At 40.3% G+C, this 16,438-nt stretch overlaps 1 pseudogene; it reads left to right on the forward strand.

Annotated features, from left to right (window-relative positions):
- Positions 1-4,493: 4,493 nt before the first annotated feature.
- LOC116867917 lies at positions 4,494-8,540 on the forward strand (annotated as a pseudogene).
- Positions 8,541-16,438: the final 7,898 nt, after the last annotated feature.

Raw genomic sequence — 16,438 nt, forward strand, 5'->3', positions numbered from 1 at the left:
AGATCACTGAGAATTCCACCAGGTAGTGTAGAGTTAACTTCCACTCAGCAGAGTCGTAGAGTGTGATGATAATTTTGATTATGACAAAGCAGAGGGCTGAAATGGTAGACTCTGTGATAAACTGAAAAGCCTTGCCTCCAGATTTGCAGCTCCTCTCAAGAGGTGAGACTGATTTGCCGTCTCCTTGATTCTGGGCTGCCTTGAGACTTACCTTGACCAGTAGAATGTGGCAGAAGCAATACAGTGTGAGTCTGATGCCTAAATCTTAGCTTCCTCTGTGCTTTCTCAGAATACCGCCCTGAGACCACCAGTAAGGCAAGTAGTTCTCTCCCTGCTGGATGGCAAGAGGCCACAGGGAGGGGAAGTAAGGTGCCCTAGTAGACAACTACACCAACTGCCTGGACTTGAGTGAAGTCAACTTGGACCTTCTAGCCTAGACAGTCTTTCAGTTGAGGGAAGATCATGAAAGAGTCCTAGCAAGACATCAGAAGAACCACCCAGTTTAGGAGTGCTTGGGTGGTGCAGTGGGTTAAGCATCCAACTCTTGATTTCAGCTCCAGTCCTGATTGCAGGGTCATGGGATCAAGCCCCAATGTCAGGCTCTGTGCACAGCAGGGAGGCTGCTTAGGATTCTGTCCTTCCCTCTCCCTTTGTCCCTCCCCCAGCTCACACGTTCTCTTTCTTTATCTCTAAAATAAATAAATCTGAAAAAAAAAAAAAAAAAAAAGAACCACCCAACTATCACACAGTATTGTGAAAAATAACACATTATTGCTATTTCAAGTCACACAATTATGGGATGGCTTATTAATCAGCCATAGTTAACTTAGACACAATCTTGGATGCTACCATCACCTCTCCCACCCTCCTTCCTACCTACATACTTGAGGGCAGACAACAATATTTGCTTTTCATTTTCTGTCCAGATACCTTGGGAGGCTGGCATTTCTTTACCTTTCACAGAACTCTACCTTTCTCATTTCCACTCAGTTTCCCAGGAACATTCTCACGGTCTTCCCTGAATGATTTATCCTGGAGACACTTCTCAAGTCTCACTTCCATTGTATTTCTTATCATCAGATTTTCATTGGATGTCAGGTTCAAAAGAAATTTGGACCAGAATTGCAATGGCCCTGGTTGGATTGATTTATGATGACTCATTCTTTTCTTGGATAATGACTTTTGCTTTCTCTCATTTCCTTCAGCAAGTAGGCTACTTCTCTTGAGTTTTCCCTTGTTATGCTGTGTTGATTCTGGTGAGATTCAAGTCCCTTCCTGGGAACTAATGGAGGAAAAACTATAATGTTTTCAAATACCTTTGACCCCAGATGATTTCTATTCCAATGACAAATGGTAAAGAAGATTCATGCTATTAGGAAAATGTGTGGCACCCTTATGTTCATTGCAGCATTATTTACAAAAGCCAAGATATGGAAACAACCTAAGTGTCCATCAGTGGATAAATGGATGAAGAATGTTTTGTATATGCGCAATGAAATCTTACTCAGCCATAAGAATGTAATCTGCCTTTTGCAACAACATGAATGGACCTTGAGGACATTGTGCTAAGTGAGATAAATCAGATAGAGGAAGAACAAACACCGTATGATTTCATTCACATGGGAATCTAAAAAACAGAACAGATGGACAAACAAAACAAAACTGATAGAGGACAGATTGGTGGTTGCCAGAGATGTGGGGCTGGGTAGGCAGGGGTGGTGGTGAAATGGGTGAAAGGTGTCAAGAGACAGAAACTTCCAGTTATAAAATGAGTAAATCCTGCAGATGTGATATATAGCATGCTGACTATAGTCAATAATATTGCACTGAAAATTTGAAATTTGCTAGGAGAGTACATCTTAAAATTTTTTTATCACAAGAAAAAAAACTTGGTAATTTTGTATGGTGACAGATGGCAACGGATGGTATTGTGGTCATCATTTTTAGCGTATACAAATATCAAATCGTGTTGTACACGTGAAACTAATATAATGTCATTTATGCCTCAATGAGAGGGAGAGAGAGAGCCCATTTAAAAAAAGTTTTTAAAAAGATTTTATTTATTTATTTATTTGAGAGAGAGAGAGAGAGAGAGCACGAGAGAGGGGAAGGTCAGAAGGAGAAGCAGACTTCTCACTAAGCAGGGAGCCCGAGGCAGGACTTGATGCAGGGACTCCAGGATCATGACCTGAGCTGAAGGTAGCCGCTTAACCCATTGAGCCACCCAGGCATGAGAAAGAGAGGGAGAGAGAGAACACCCATTATAACCCTTTAATGGGGGGAAAAGGAAAATATGTTCTATACAGCCCAGAGGAGAAGGAAACTGACCCAATGTGGACATTGACACATTTTTCAAACTTGTCTGTAAAAATGTGTTTTAACTGTGGAAAGTTTTCCTTTTCTAGGCACATTTTTTTCCCCTTTCACCAGGCATTAGAACAATGACCCTGTGTTTACTTTCTCAACACTAAAATTTCTGTGGAAATTTATAAACAGACCAAAAAAAAAAAAAAAGAAAGAAAGAAAGAAAGAACAGGACAAAAGGAACATATTTTATTTATTATGGTTCAAAGCTCATCCTGTTTTTCAAAAGAAACACAGAAATTCACCTTCTATATCACAATGGAAGTAAATTGGATTATTTTATCATTGCAATTCTCCATTATGACACCAATATATTTTGCATATTTTATTTAGTTTTTAAACATCTAAAATGTTAGAAAGTTGGAATTAAGAGAGAGGCTAGAGATATCTGTCTCAGAAACCTCACCGTGGTTGAGAAAGCAGGACCCCTGAGAGGTTAGCTTGCTTGCTTAGGCAATAAAACTTCTGCAACCAGAGGTTAGGACCCTAGCCCACTTTCATGATCTGATTGCAACTAAATTTGAGTGGGATCTTGGCTGGGGCTTCAATGTCCAAGATGGCCTCTTTTTCTCCAGGGCCCCTGTTTGTATGGTGTCTCCTGATTGGGTTGTCTAGCCCAAGCTTGTCTGCAGCATAGTGGCTGCCAGGTCCCAAGAAGAACCATTCCAAAAGTTAAAGCCCCTGTGTGCAACAACTTATGGAACATCTGTTTGCATCATCCTTGGCCAAAGCAAATCATATGGCCAAAGCTTGAGGTGATGTGGAAGGGACTTACTACATGGGGACATGAACCCCTATGGAAAAGGAGCTTTGAGAGCCACCAAAGTAGCATACTCTACTTCACACTCTGTTTCTTCTTTTTCTATGTTGGCCATCACCTTTATTCTCAACTCTCTTATTTTATCTGTTGTCCAATAACTGACTCTCTTCATTAGACTGTAAATTTCATGAGGACATGGAACTTTCTTCTGTTGAGTGTTTTGAATGAGTATGTATTTATAAAGATTATAAAATACGAATGAAAAAAAATGTTCACTCACAACTTAGAACTTTTTCTATTAATAACTGAAAGTATATACTTAAAAATTAAAAATATTGGGCTAATTCTCCCTTTTAGAGAGTAACAAACATCCAGTGTGGAAATCAGGTACCTTTTATCCATCTAGTCTGTGTGGCACACTACTCTGTCTCAGGAACCAGAGAAATGGTAGAAAACAAGGCAGACACAAGTGCCTACCCTCATGGGGCTTAGGTACTAATGGCAAAGGCAGAGAAAAACAATTGAAAGGACCATATGATTATTCATTAGCATAAATACTGCAAAGTCAGCAAAGAAAGGACTGAGAATAATGGTGGAAGGTCAAGGCAAACGTGGCTGGCAGAATGACATTTAGTGAAGTATGAGTGAAGACATAGGGCAGGAAGAACTTGGGGTTGTTAGTGTGGGGATGAAGTGTGCTGGCTGCAGTCTGTTCCAATCCTGCCTCTGCTCCAATCCTGCCTCTGCCACTCACTAGCCCTCTAACCTTGGCAGTGAGTTGCTTAGCCTCTTTGTGCCTTGCTTTCTTTATCTGTAAAGTATGGGGCTCCAAGACATTGAGAGCAGACAGATGTGATATCACACATAGGACTTTGTAGGGCACGGCAAGGGATTTGGGGATTCCTCCATCCCCCCAAAACATAATGAGGAGCCACTTGAGAGCTTTGAGAAACTTTTCTGTTTTTGAAGATGATTTTTTGCTACTGTATAGGACAGGAGGAGACAAGTCTGGAACAAGCAGAGCAGGTAAGAATGAGTCTAGGTAAAAGAAGAAAGCAGATTTGGACTTAGAATTCACTGCACTTGCAGATGGCTGGGTGACTAAGTGTGGGAGGGCAAGGCATCCTAAATGACCCTGAGGTTTTGGGTTTTAGCAACTGGGTGAATATTGGTAACATTTACTGAGGTGACATTTACCTGGTTTGGGGATCAGAGGGCCAGATAGGCTGGGTTTGGGCCCCCAGGACATCTCAGGCTTTGTGGGCAGGTTGCACACTTAAAAGTCTGGTAATGACTCCGGCCATCTTTTGTTTCCCTGAGAAACAATATGTAAATACTGCTCTCACTCTCTTTTGTCTGGGCTGCCAACATGTCATCCACACTGAGGAAGACCCAGAAACTTCAGGGCCACGTGAGCCATGTCCATAGCCCCTATGGGCAAGCACTGGAAGTCCCCCAGGAGGCCCAGGTAATGCTGGTGGCAGGCATCACCACAGGATCCACTTTGACAAATATCACCCACAGTTTACCTTGGGAAAGTTGGTATGACGCATAACCATTTAGAGGAACCAGAGCTTCTGCCTGACAATTAACCTCGATAAACTGCGGACCGTGGACCTTGGTCAGTGGGCAGACATGGCAGAGTGCTGCCCAAAACAAGACAGGAGCTGCTCCTATCATCGATGTGGTATCATGGGTCTACTACAAAATTTGGGGCAAACGAATGCTCCCAGAGCAGCCTGTCATCGTGAGTGGCATTGTCATTCAGTAGAAGAGCTGAGGAAAAGATTAAGGGTATGTGTTTGTGTCTTGGGGGGTCGGGGGACTGTGTCCTGGTAGTTTGAGGGAGGTTCATTAAATGCTAAAAAGCGCTTTTCTAAATAAATAAATAAATAAATAAATACAATACAATACAATACAATACAATACAATACAATACAATACTGCCCTCAATGGCCCCAGCATTGTTTAAGGAAGGGCTCTACAGATTGTAGCTCTTCTTGTACTTGTTGCAACAAGGCAGGTCCAGTTATCATTAGCATTTTTCAGATAAGGAGAGGCACACAGCACTAAAGTAAGGAAACCCAGAACTCCACAAATTACACACTTCGCCACTGAATCACCTACCCAAGGATATGATGCTAAGAAAAGTTTGGGGAGTGGTTTTGACTTCTTTATTAATGAATCTTAAATTAAAATATAACACACAGACAAGAAAGTGTAAACATCACACATATGCAGCTGGGTGAGTTATCAAAGCAGGCATGCCAGTGAACACCCCTCAGGTCAAGCAGTGGCACATTACTGGTACCCAGAAGCCCAACTTATGCCCCCTCTTAATCACTACCCCATCTACTTCCCCAGAGGTAATTGCTCTCTTGACCACTAACACTACAGTTAAATTTTGCCTGTTTTGAACTTACTATAAATGGAATTATAGGATTTTTTTTTTTTTTGGACAAAAGTCTGCCTTGTTTTGGAATGCTTGAGTCATTCAATGGGAATTAGAACATCTTAGTGGAAATTGTCTATAAATTTTGCAGAGAAACCCCCATGCCCATGGAGTGTGCAGGTTTGGAATAAAGTTTCCTAGAGTCCACCAGTAACAGGTGGTGCCGCCTACCTGGAGAAAAAGGAAAAATATGTAAAATAGGAAACTCTAAAGGAGACATTTTTGAGCCTGCATGAATAGAACTAAGGACAAAAAATGCCAGATGGAATTTAAAATGTGGAAAGTGGGAGGTCAGCTCACTGTTAAGGATAAATTATAATGGGCAAATGTAAGGTAGGACTTTTACAGAAAAATGATTTTCTTAGGATGGTTGGGGTAAGGGATCATTTAGAGTGGTCCCCTATTGTATCCATTTGCAAAACCACAAGAGCAAGCTCCTAAAAGTCAATAATATGGAATAAAACTATATAATATAGTCTGTTTTATGTAATACAATAAAAAAGATTAAGGGATGGTACAAGCTTGCAATTGCCAGCTAATTACAAGCTGCATGAGTGATGAAAGGGACTTTATGATCTGACGCCTGCAGTTTACAGAAGCCCAGACTAGTTAAATGATTAGAGGCACAGTTGGCTAGGGCATACCCTGAGAAGGGCAGAGCTGGGGCCAGAGCTGGGGCCAGAGCCTCGGTTTTGAAGACGTTCAGGTCTTCTGGACTATCTTCCTTACGGAGTCAAGATGTATATATGAAGGTTGTAGTTCGAGATCTCAGAAAGATCATATTCAAGGGATATTTTGCATGATAGTCATTCTTCTTTCCCGGAAGACTATGGGACACTGGTAGTGGTAAATGGTTCCTTAAATTTGGGAGTGGGGGTGACTGCACTCACATGTACTGGGAATAGAATTATTCTTTCTTCTCCCTGGATGCTCTTTTCCCATTTCTTCAAAAGCTGGCTCTATCTCATCCTTCAACCTTAGTTCCTTAAAGTTGTACCTAATTATTCTCTAATCAGCACTCAATGGGTTTTCTTCTTAGCGTTTATTAAAATAAGTATTTATTCCATGTATTTTTTCATTGCTTGCTTGGTTGGTAAATCTCTTTGTCAACTTCCCCGACTATAATGTGAGTGCTAACCCTTCAGGGACAAGCCTGTACAGTTCATAGCTGTAATCCCAGCATGGACTGAGTAGTTAGTGGGTGCTAAATTAAGATTAATTGAAGAGAAAATGAACAGACTTTCTGGAAGGGCTGGGTAGCAACCATGTGTCCTTGAATGGCAGGGTCTCGTAGAGGCAAATTGCAGTTGATATAAAGCTATACTACATCTTCGGGCATTTGAAAGCCATGTTTCTACGAGCGTGTTTGAGTATTTCTGGTAACTTTAATTATGTCTCTATGGCCCCTCAGCTTGGAAATCGAGAGAAGCTGAAGATGACCCATCCTGATTCTTTTATTCCACCCTTCTTAAAGTCTGTCCAGTGCAAAAAGATGTTGGCTATCCTTATGCGCTCAGCATCTAGGACATTTTCCTGAGTTTGTTTCACACTGGGGAAATCAAGTGTTTTTTAAAGTGGCATCTTGCTTCTATTTCCTGGATCATCCTAACAAATCTGAGATGCCTCTGAAGCTGCCTCACTGGCTGGTTTACCTGAGTGTGGCTTGGAAATTCTGACGACATATGCAACAATTTGAGATCCTTTGAGCTGGAACCAGTCTGCAACTGGATTCCCTATGGCACTTCAGAATATCATCAAACCTAGGGAACACTGTTCTTCCTCCCTGACCAGCCCAATGCAATGAGAATAAAGGTAGACTTGATTGAAGGTAAATGTGCACACATCCATGATTTCTATGGCTTGGGAGGCCACAGAACAGTGTATGAATGGTATGAGTAGTGGTTAAATCCAGGGAAATCAGGCCGCCTGGGTTCAAAGTTTTTCTCTTTCACTTAGTGGCAATATGACTTTGGGAGGGTGACTTGTCTTATCTGAGCAAATGCCTACCAATATGGGTGCCTGGATTTTTGCCTTTAGCGGCTAAATTCCATGCCTATGAAAGTCCCTTTGCCCTGGAATTTCTGAGCCCAAAAGGTATTTTTCAATCTCACACATGGTGAGAGATCACTTGGCAAATGAATACATAACTATCCTCATTACCTGGAAAACTTCAGGTAGGGTATTATTTATAATCAGTGGGGATGCAAAATAGCTTCTAGTGAAATATATTTGGCACAATATCCAGGCTTAGGGGGCATACTAATCAAGAATCAAGATGGCCCAAATCTCTAGCAGAGCAGCAGGTGCACAGGTAAGCAGAATTAGGGTGGCACAGGGCCAGAGGTATGGCTTTTCATTTTCTGTTATTTTCTTACTTAATCCACTGAGTCCCTTTTCCTCAAGTGAATGTGATAGTACGTGTTGGCAAAATAGTGCAGATGTAACTAAGACCATATGGTAGAGTATTTAGACAAATACTTTAATTTAAATAGCAAGTATCTGTTGTGAATACTTTTTTAAAGAGAACAAGGCAATAGTTAAAATACCTTTAAAAAATAAGGCTGACACCATTCTTTGGCATCTGTTTTCATTATTTTTCCACCAGCTAAGGTTTGTGCATTAAAAATAAAATTTCCAGTTTCAAGAACTTTTTGGTCAATTACACATTTACCTAGGAAGCTCAAAATAAAAACTGTCAAGATTGGGATAATGATTTATCTCTTGGCTTTTTTATCCAGTTAAAAGTCAACGTTAACTGCAAAATAAGTGATCCATATCATCAAATAACATTAACAGTCTCTTGGGTGAGTTAGTTTAAGGGGCGTGAGATAAATGGATGAATTGATTCTTAGGCTGCATAACAGTTTTGCATACTCTGTTATATTTCATATAGATTTTGCATATATCATTCAGCTAAATCAAAGCATAAGCTTGGATAGTCGATTTACTGCTAAACTGGACTGATTATTTAATAGACTAACTAGTGAACTACAAATTAACTTTCAGTAGTTTGGATTCTGTTGGCTTCTGTCCTAATCTTGATGATCTTCTTCATAAACTTTGAGATTACTCCAGATTATCTGGGTGGGCACAATGAAATCACAAGAATTCTTAACAGTGGAAAAGGGAGGCAGAACTGGAGGTCAGAACAATGCAATCAAGGACTCCACCTGACCCCCATTACTGGTTTTGAAGCTGGAGGATGGTGGCCACAAACTAAGGAATGTACGTGGTGTCTAGAAGCAGGAATGGGCAAGAAAATATATTTTCACCTAGGGCTCCAGAAAGGAATACAACCCTGCCAATACTGTGATTTTAGCCTGGTGAGACCACTGATATCCCTGATAAAACACATCAAACTAACATAGAAATAAGAGGACACATTGAGTTTGTGTTGACATACTGATGGGATTTCTTTGGGTTTGTAGCCAAATTTCATGGGAGCCCCTCTCAATCTCCTTTAGGTCTTGGGCACATGGCTTCATATTTGCAAATGCCTGTGTTTCCCTGTTAAAATAGATAAGGTTGTGACAATGGGCATATAGAATGATAGTAGTGGCGAGACACTAAGTCTATGTGTTCGATGTCCTCTTTTACAGTTGAGAAATTTGAGGTTTAGCTAGGTGGAGGGATTGCCATGATCTGGAATTCCATTGATTTCACTGCCTTCTATTTAACAAATATGAATTGAGCTGAGGAGAGGACATGACAATAGCAATATATGAAACTCACGTTAAAAAAAGTCAGTATAGCTGACCCAATGAATGGCACAATTGGTTTAGCCTCTGACTCTTGATTTCAGCTTGGGTCATGATCTCAGGGTCATGGGATCCAGCCCTGCATGGGATTCTGCACTCAGTGGGGAGTCTGTTTGGGATTCTTTCCCTCTACCCATCCCCCCACACTGGTGCCCATGTGGTCTCTCCTTTCTCTCAAATAATAAATAAATAAATAAATAAATAAATAAATAAATCTTTTAAAAAACCTATATAGTAAGAGCAAATTCTGTGTCATTAGCATCATGTGTACTTGAGCAATAACCATAAATAAAAGCATTAATTTCTTAGGTAATGTAGAAATCTATCATTCTAAGTCCAGGTTCCAACTGATTGATAGTATAATACTGAAGATACATCTTTAACTAGAAAATTGCCAACTCACTCTGTCTCTGTTTGAAGGCATGTTCTGCATTTTTGATGGGTTGTTGGAAACAGGTAACTAAAGTAACACTTGGGAGAAAGCCTAGTTTATTGACTTCGTGAACATGGAATTGCATTCTTTTTTCATGGGCTCAGAGGGAAGGAGACTGGCATGAGTATCGAAAAAGTTGTTCTTGATCTTTGGAACACAGAATTTGATTTGACCATTAATTTCATATTGTACACCCTGAAGTAATTTTCAATATATGTTGTTTGGCTGTGTATTCACAGCTGATATTTTTATTTTAATGATGTATTATTTTTATTATATATGCATATATATGTGTGTATATATATATATATGTATGCATAGTAAAATATATATAATTTTTTTTGTACTGAGAGAAGGATGATGACATAGTCTGGAAAGAAACAAACATGCCAGAAATGCAAGATTCTGGAATGTTTCAACTATGCTGTTATTCATGCATGAGTGATGCTATCATGTCACCCTGTCAGCATGACATAAGATGTGAGCTGTTTTTCTGTGTGATCAATAATATTTCCACAGATCATAAAATTTCACTATAGAAAACTTGGAAAATAAAAGTGTGAAGAAGAAAATTATTTACTAATAACTTTATCACTCAGAGATGAGCACTTTAAGGTTGCTATGTATTTTATCTTTTGTGATATTCTTTGTGTGTATTTTTTTAAATAACAAGATGGGGTGATATGCTCTATTTTGTAAAATTTAATATATCACATGTATATTCCCAAGTTATGAAATATTCCCCCAAACCATAAAATCTATGATGTCCCTCAATTTGCTAAAGCAATCCCCAATTTTTGGACATAAAAGCTATTTTTTGCTCTTTAAAATAACATCACAATGGGTGTCTTTGAATATATTTTATATTGCTTTGATTGCTTCCTTGGGATATATTTCTAGACCTGTAGTTACCAGGTTGAGCAGTCTGGGAATTTTCCTAGTATTGACTCAGGGTTTTCTGGCCCCATTCCAATGGTAGGGCCTTTTGATACGGATGACTAGAGGGGAAGATGGTTGTCTTCCTTACTGGGGGACCTACCCCTCTGAATGTATTTCAGCCTAATATTCTGTTTTGATAGAAGAGCTTCTCTTTTAACCATTTTTCTGGAAGGGGAGTACTTGTGGCTAAAAAAATCTTGTTTTTTAAATCAGATCTGCAAATCATGAGTTTTTATGACTAATGCTGATGAGCTGATGAAAAAAATGGTAATGTGGATACAAAAACTGTTTGAAAATTTAAAAGGAGAATATACATATTTGAGGTTCTTCCTCTTTTGGAGTTTTCTTGAAGTCAGAAAATCCTAGCCCATAGAGGACCTGACACATACTTTCCTATTAGGACATTCTGGTTGTTTGCTTGTTTTTAGAGAGGGGAGGCATGAGGTGCAGAAGGAGAGGGAGAGAATCTTAAGCAGGCTCCAAGTCCAATGCAGAGCCCCACGTGGGGCTTGATCTCACAGTTCTGAGAGCATGACCTAAGTCAAAATAAGAGTCAGACACTTAACTGACTGGCCCACCTAGGTGCCTCTCCTGTTAGGACATTCTTAACAGCATTTACAAGGAGATCACGCACATTGGGCTTGAAGATCTTTAAGGACAGTAACCCTTTCCACCTGAAATCTTGAATATTTATAAACATCGTGCAGAAAAGAGGTCTCAATTTCCTTTTTCGATTGTGTGTGTGTTCCAAATAAACCTTTCATATGTTTCTAACAATGGTCTTCGGCTTAAAAACACCTGCATTGTCCACGAATAATAGCAACTACCATATGTAGGAAATCACCTTTGATCCAGGCAGTGCTCTAGGTTCTTCGTGTATCTTTTTTATTCCTCAAAACAACTTTTTCCTCCCCTTCAGTATTTATTTAACAGATGAGGAAATTGTGCCTCAGAAAAGGACTCTCCTTAAATCTGACATGTGAAAAGCTAGATCTATTTAGTTTATGTTCACTATCACACACCTCCTCTGTGGTTTTGAATGAGGCTCTTACATCATAGCAAGTCATTTCTGTGCATCCCTGCCACTATTTCAACCACTAATTTACTCATTCATTCCTCACATGTTGAGCAAATATCTGAAGACTCTAGGGATAGCAGAATGACCAAACGGCCAATATTTTGATGGCTTTGGGAGGAAGGCAGGGAGATGTACAGCACATTGCAATGTGATGGGCCTGGGAAAGAAGGGTGGTAAACACTGTTGGAGTATCTGACCTCAAAAGTGAGGCCAGTGACCTTGAGGTCTACTCCTGTTGATTTTCAACTATTTCTCTAATATTCTCTCATAGTAACATTTAGTCTCACATGTGTTCACATATGTTTTCGTGTCATCAAAAATCCTCCTATGACTCATTCAAGTTTAAATGTTCTGAAAAAAGTGATGTGTCATTTACAAGTAGCCAAAGGGTTTTTGTTTATGTTAGCAGCAAAAATATACATGTTGTTTTATTCCAAATATCATCGGTCAGCAAATCACTTGAAGGACTCATAAACTATAAAATATCCTTAGATCGCATACTGTGAACTTGTCAACCAACAACTATTTAATGGACATCTGCTATATGTAAGACTGTGCTAGGTGGGGTAGAAGCTTCAAAGTGGTAATAATGATATAAAAATGATTCCTGCCACCAGGGCAGTAAACAAGTGCCCAACAGTTGCTCAGACAGTGTCAGTAAAGATCAGAGGACATGAAGCCAGCAATGGTGACTGAGGGTGTTAAGGATGTGGGTTGCTTGTCTCTTCCTCATCTGTGCCTGGGAATAGTGAGTGCTGTCCTCCTGGGCTGAGCAGGGTATGTTATCAGAGCCAGAGAACCTTCAGGATTGAGGGGCTGGGTCACACCACCAGGGGCCAGCAGGACTGGCAGTGGTAATATCTGAGAACAAGCAATTTAGAATGGATAGTGGAGGAGAGGGTGGGTGACCGGGGCTCTAGTTCATCCCGCTAAGCTCTCTCCTTTGTCTTCCCCAGCAAGAGAGGCTAATGTGACCTGTGGATGAGCTGCTCCCTGAACTCTCCAGAGAGCTGCTTCCCTAAGGCACAAGGGATGAACTGTGACAATCTGGTTGATGCCTGACTGAGGCACTTTGTATGACTGGACCTCTGGGCTCTGTAGGCTTGAGGCTCTGATTCTCAAAGTGGGTGCTCTCTTTCCAGTCAACACAGTAAGGGTTCCATTGGATTAAAAGCTATTGTTGTTACCCAGCACTGGCAGCTCCTTGCATCCAGGGATCAGCAGCTGAGAATCATCTACATCATGGCAGGGTAACTGCCCCTTATCTGCAAGGGGACCAGGGCTGGCATGTCAAGTGGGGACAGGAAGGAAAACATGTGGGACTCAGGTCATCACTTGGGTACCTCTAGGTACTTCCTTATTTTCTGGAATTCCTCCAGAACGCATTTCCTAAATGTTCTTCCTACGATTCTGTGGCAGATAAGGTTGAAAATCGCTGAGTGAATCTCCTTCCTCATTCTATTTCCTTTATGAGATAACTCTCATTGTATGCATGGTAGCTAGATAGTGGATGTTATCATTCATTGACAGGAGAGATTCAAAATACATCTCAGACAATAAAACCTCAAGTGCTTTATTTAATCTGGAGAATAACAGAACACATAAAAAAAATATGGTAAATGAAAGTACAAGAAAAACATAGTTTTCCATCTTCTTACATCCCAGACTTGTATTTTTTCTTTTAATACTTGCAATTTAACAAAATACTGTTGTTTTCTTTGTTATGATAAACTTACCCCTACTTATTTTTTTCTTCTGAAAATTATTTATGTTTTACTTTTTTTAGATATGATCTGTCTCTTCTAGGATTAAAAAGAATAGCTCTATTGAGATTGTTTCTTTTCCCTTCAGAGATTTCTCAAGGTATATTATGTAAACAATCATTTCTCATGAAGGTTATATATTTTGTTTTCCTCTTTTCAAAGAGAAGGCTATTATTACCCACATATTCCTTTCTTCTTTCCTTTAACTGTACCCTCACATTGGGTCGCTGGCTTGTGGAGTAAGATCTTTCTGGAGTGAGGAAATTCAAGTAGAAGGCTTTGACACTCTCTATCCCTGAACAAGACAGTACAGAGGGTTGGGGGTGGGGTTGGGTGAACCAGGTGGTGGGTATTAAGGAGGGCATGTATTGCATGGAGTACTGGGTGTGGTGCATAAACAATGAATCTTGGAACACTGAAAAAGTTAAAAAAACAAAAACAAAAAACAAAAAAAACAGTATTGCATCAAAGGGTCCTGGACAGAGTAGTGCCACCTTGAGGGATATAAAAGATGCTAGATTGGTGGTCCTTATCATCTCTTCATTTAATTTACCAGTAGGCCCTCCAAAAAGTTGAGCAAACAAGGTAAGGTATCTTTGCTAGAACAGATTAATAAACCTCATAACCATATAGTATATAGCCATTGATTTGGCAAACATATTCTTTTGGAACCCAACTGGAAAAAAAGATGAGAAAAAATTTTCATTCACATGGAAGAGAAAAGAACATACATTTATAGTCTTACCCCAGGGCAATGTCCACCTTCTTGTTCTCTTTCATAATAGAGCCAGAAGAAATCTGCCTTTCCTTGGGTCTGTGGTTAGCTGGATATAATACCCCTCTTCTGGGAGATGTCCATGTCCCTGAATCTATGAATATGTTATAGTACATGGCAAACAGGAATTGTAGGTGTGATTAAGTGAAAGATATGAGATAGGAAAATTATCCTGGATTATTTGGGTAGGAGAGCAAAGTAATCACAAGGGTCTTGTAAGGGAAGGGCGGGGGTGAATCTTCACAAGGATAATTGCAACTTCATCAAGTCAGAGTCAGAGAAGGCAATGTAATAATAAAAGCCCAGGAGGGAGGGAAGAAGGAGAGGAGGCAGGGAAGGAAAGAGGGAGGAGGAGGGAGATGGAGAAAGACAGAGATTTGAAAATGCTACTCTGTTGACCATGAAGAGACCTAGAGGTCTTGTGCCAAGGAATGTAGCAGAAACTAGAAAAGGCAAGGACATGGATTCTCCCCTCGAGTCTCCAGAAATAACACAGCCCCTTTTAGGACATCTGACCTCCACTTGTGTAGTTTTAAGTCACCAAGTTTATGGTAATTTATTATGGCCAGAATAGGAAACTAATAAGGCTTTCCCAGAGTGATGATAGGAAGTAGGGTGGTTTCAGGGGTCCTGAATTTAGCAGCTAATGACATATTCTAGGTCCTAAATTCTTTCTAAAATTTCTCTTTCACATCCTCAGTGTGGTTTTCTCTTTTGATTTCAGACTAATCTCTTCATGGTGACAAGATTGCTGTTTTGGTTCAAAGCTTCTCATCTTACACCTCACTCTTCAGTCAAGAAGGGAGAATGACTTTTGTGTTTATTTTTTAGTAGTAAAGAACACCTTCTCATACAGCAGAATGGTTTTTGGCCTGTCTGTCCATTGTTCTTTGTAGTGACCTTCAAGTCGGGATAGCTAAAGGACACATTGCAGGGAATTGTGTGGATATTGAGATATGCTGTTGAATAAGTAAGTGACCTTTGAACCTCTGGATGCTCTTGTCATGTTCGATAAGGATGAGAGCTGGCATTCAGGGCACTCTGCCCCAAGTGAAACGTTGTTGAGAAGATGTGCCTTTATTAAATATTTGGAGACACCGTTAATAAAGTATCATACATAGAGTGTCATAGGATATCAAACAAAATTTAATTCTGGGAGTAGCTGTGGAAACGTCCGTTACCCAAAGGTTTGTAATCTTTTGAAAGCTCTGAATGCAAACCTCTTTTTAAAAAGACCAAAATGTACTTATTTGCCTGTAACTAATACTCTCTCAAAGTGATTTTTGCTCCATAAATAGATTTCATTGACCTAGTCCCTTTCGGAGCTTATTCAGTTAATTACACCGCGTTTTGTTCTGAGGTTCTGCTGAGCAGGAAGATGATGTCATGGTTCACTGGCATACCTTGTCTGTGTGGAAACTTGGTTGGATATCTTCACCAGGGCAGTTGCAACTTCATCAAGGCTCCACCGTAGCTCAGCTCAACAGCTCTGTAAATGACAGTCCCTGTAGGAAGCAAGTCCCTTTGCAGAAGAATGCAACTGATGAGAGATGGCTCTGACTTAATTGAAATCTCTTCAAGTTGCTCCCATGTTCAGGAGCGCCTGGGTGGTTCAGTGGGTTAAAGCCTCTGCCTTTGGCTCGAGCCCCTCATTGGGCTCTCTGCTCAGCAAGGAGCCTGGTTCTCCCTCTCTCTCTCTGCCTGCCTCTTTGCCTACTTGTGATCTCTGTCAATAAATAAATAAAATATTAAAAAAAAATGTCGCTTCCATGTTCAACAATAGAGGAACTCCTCAAGGATACAATCAAGAGGAGATTAAAAATAAAAAGCCATAGTATTTTTTATGGGTAAAAACAGTGAGATCACTTTCAGTCTTACTGCATAAATCCTCTGCGGCCATGGAACAGCCACAGGACTGTCCATCAAGGACAGAAGTGAGTTGTGGTGGAAAAGGTACTGGCCCCTGACTTGGGGGATGTGGTTTCTAGGTGTGGCCTGTTACTAGCACCGTGGGCAGGGCAGGGAGTGGGCATAAACCTTTACCTAACTCTTTCATGCTGGAGAATGCCATGTCTTGGACATACTACCAGTACTGCCACTATGACTGTTACTTGTG

This window comes from Lontra canadensis, unplaced genomic scaffold (assembly GCF_010015895.1).
Source record: "Lontra canadensis isolate GAN:19392208 unplaced genomic scaffold, GSC_riverotter_1.0 scaffold13, whole genome shotgun sequence".
Classification (NCBI taxonomy): domain Eukaryota; kingdom Metazoa; phylum Chordata; class Mammalia; order Carnivora; family Mustelidae; genus Lontra; species Lontra canadensis.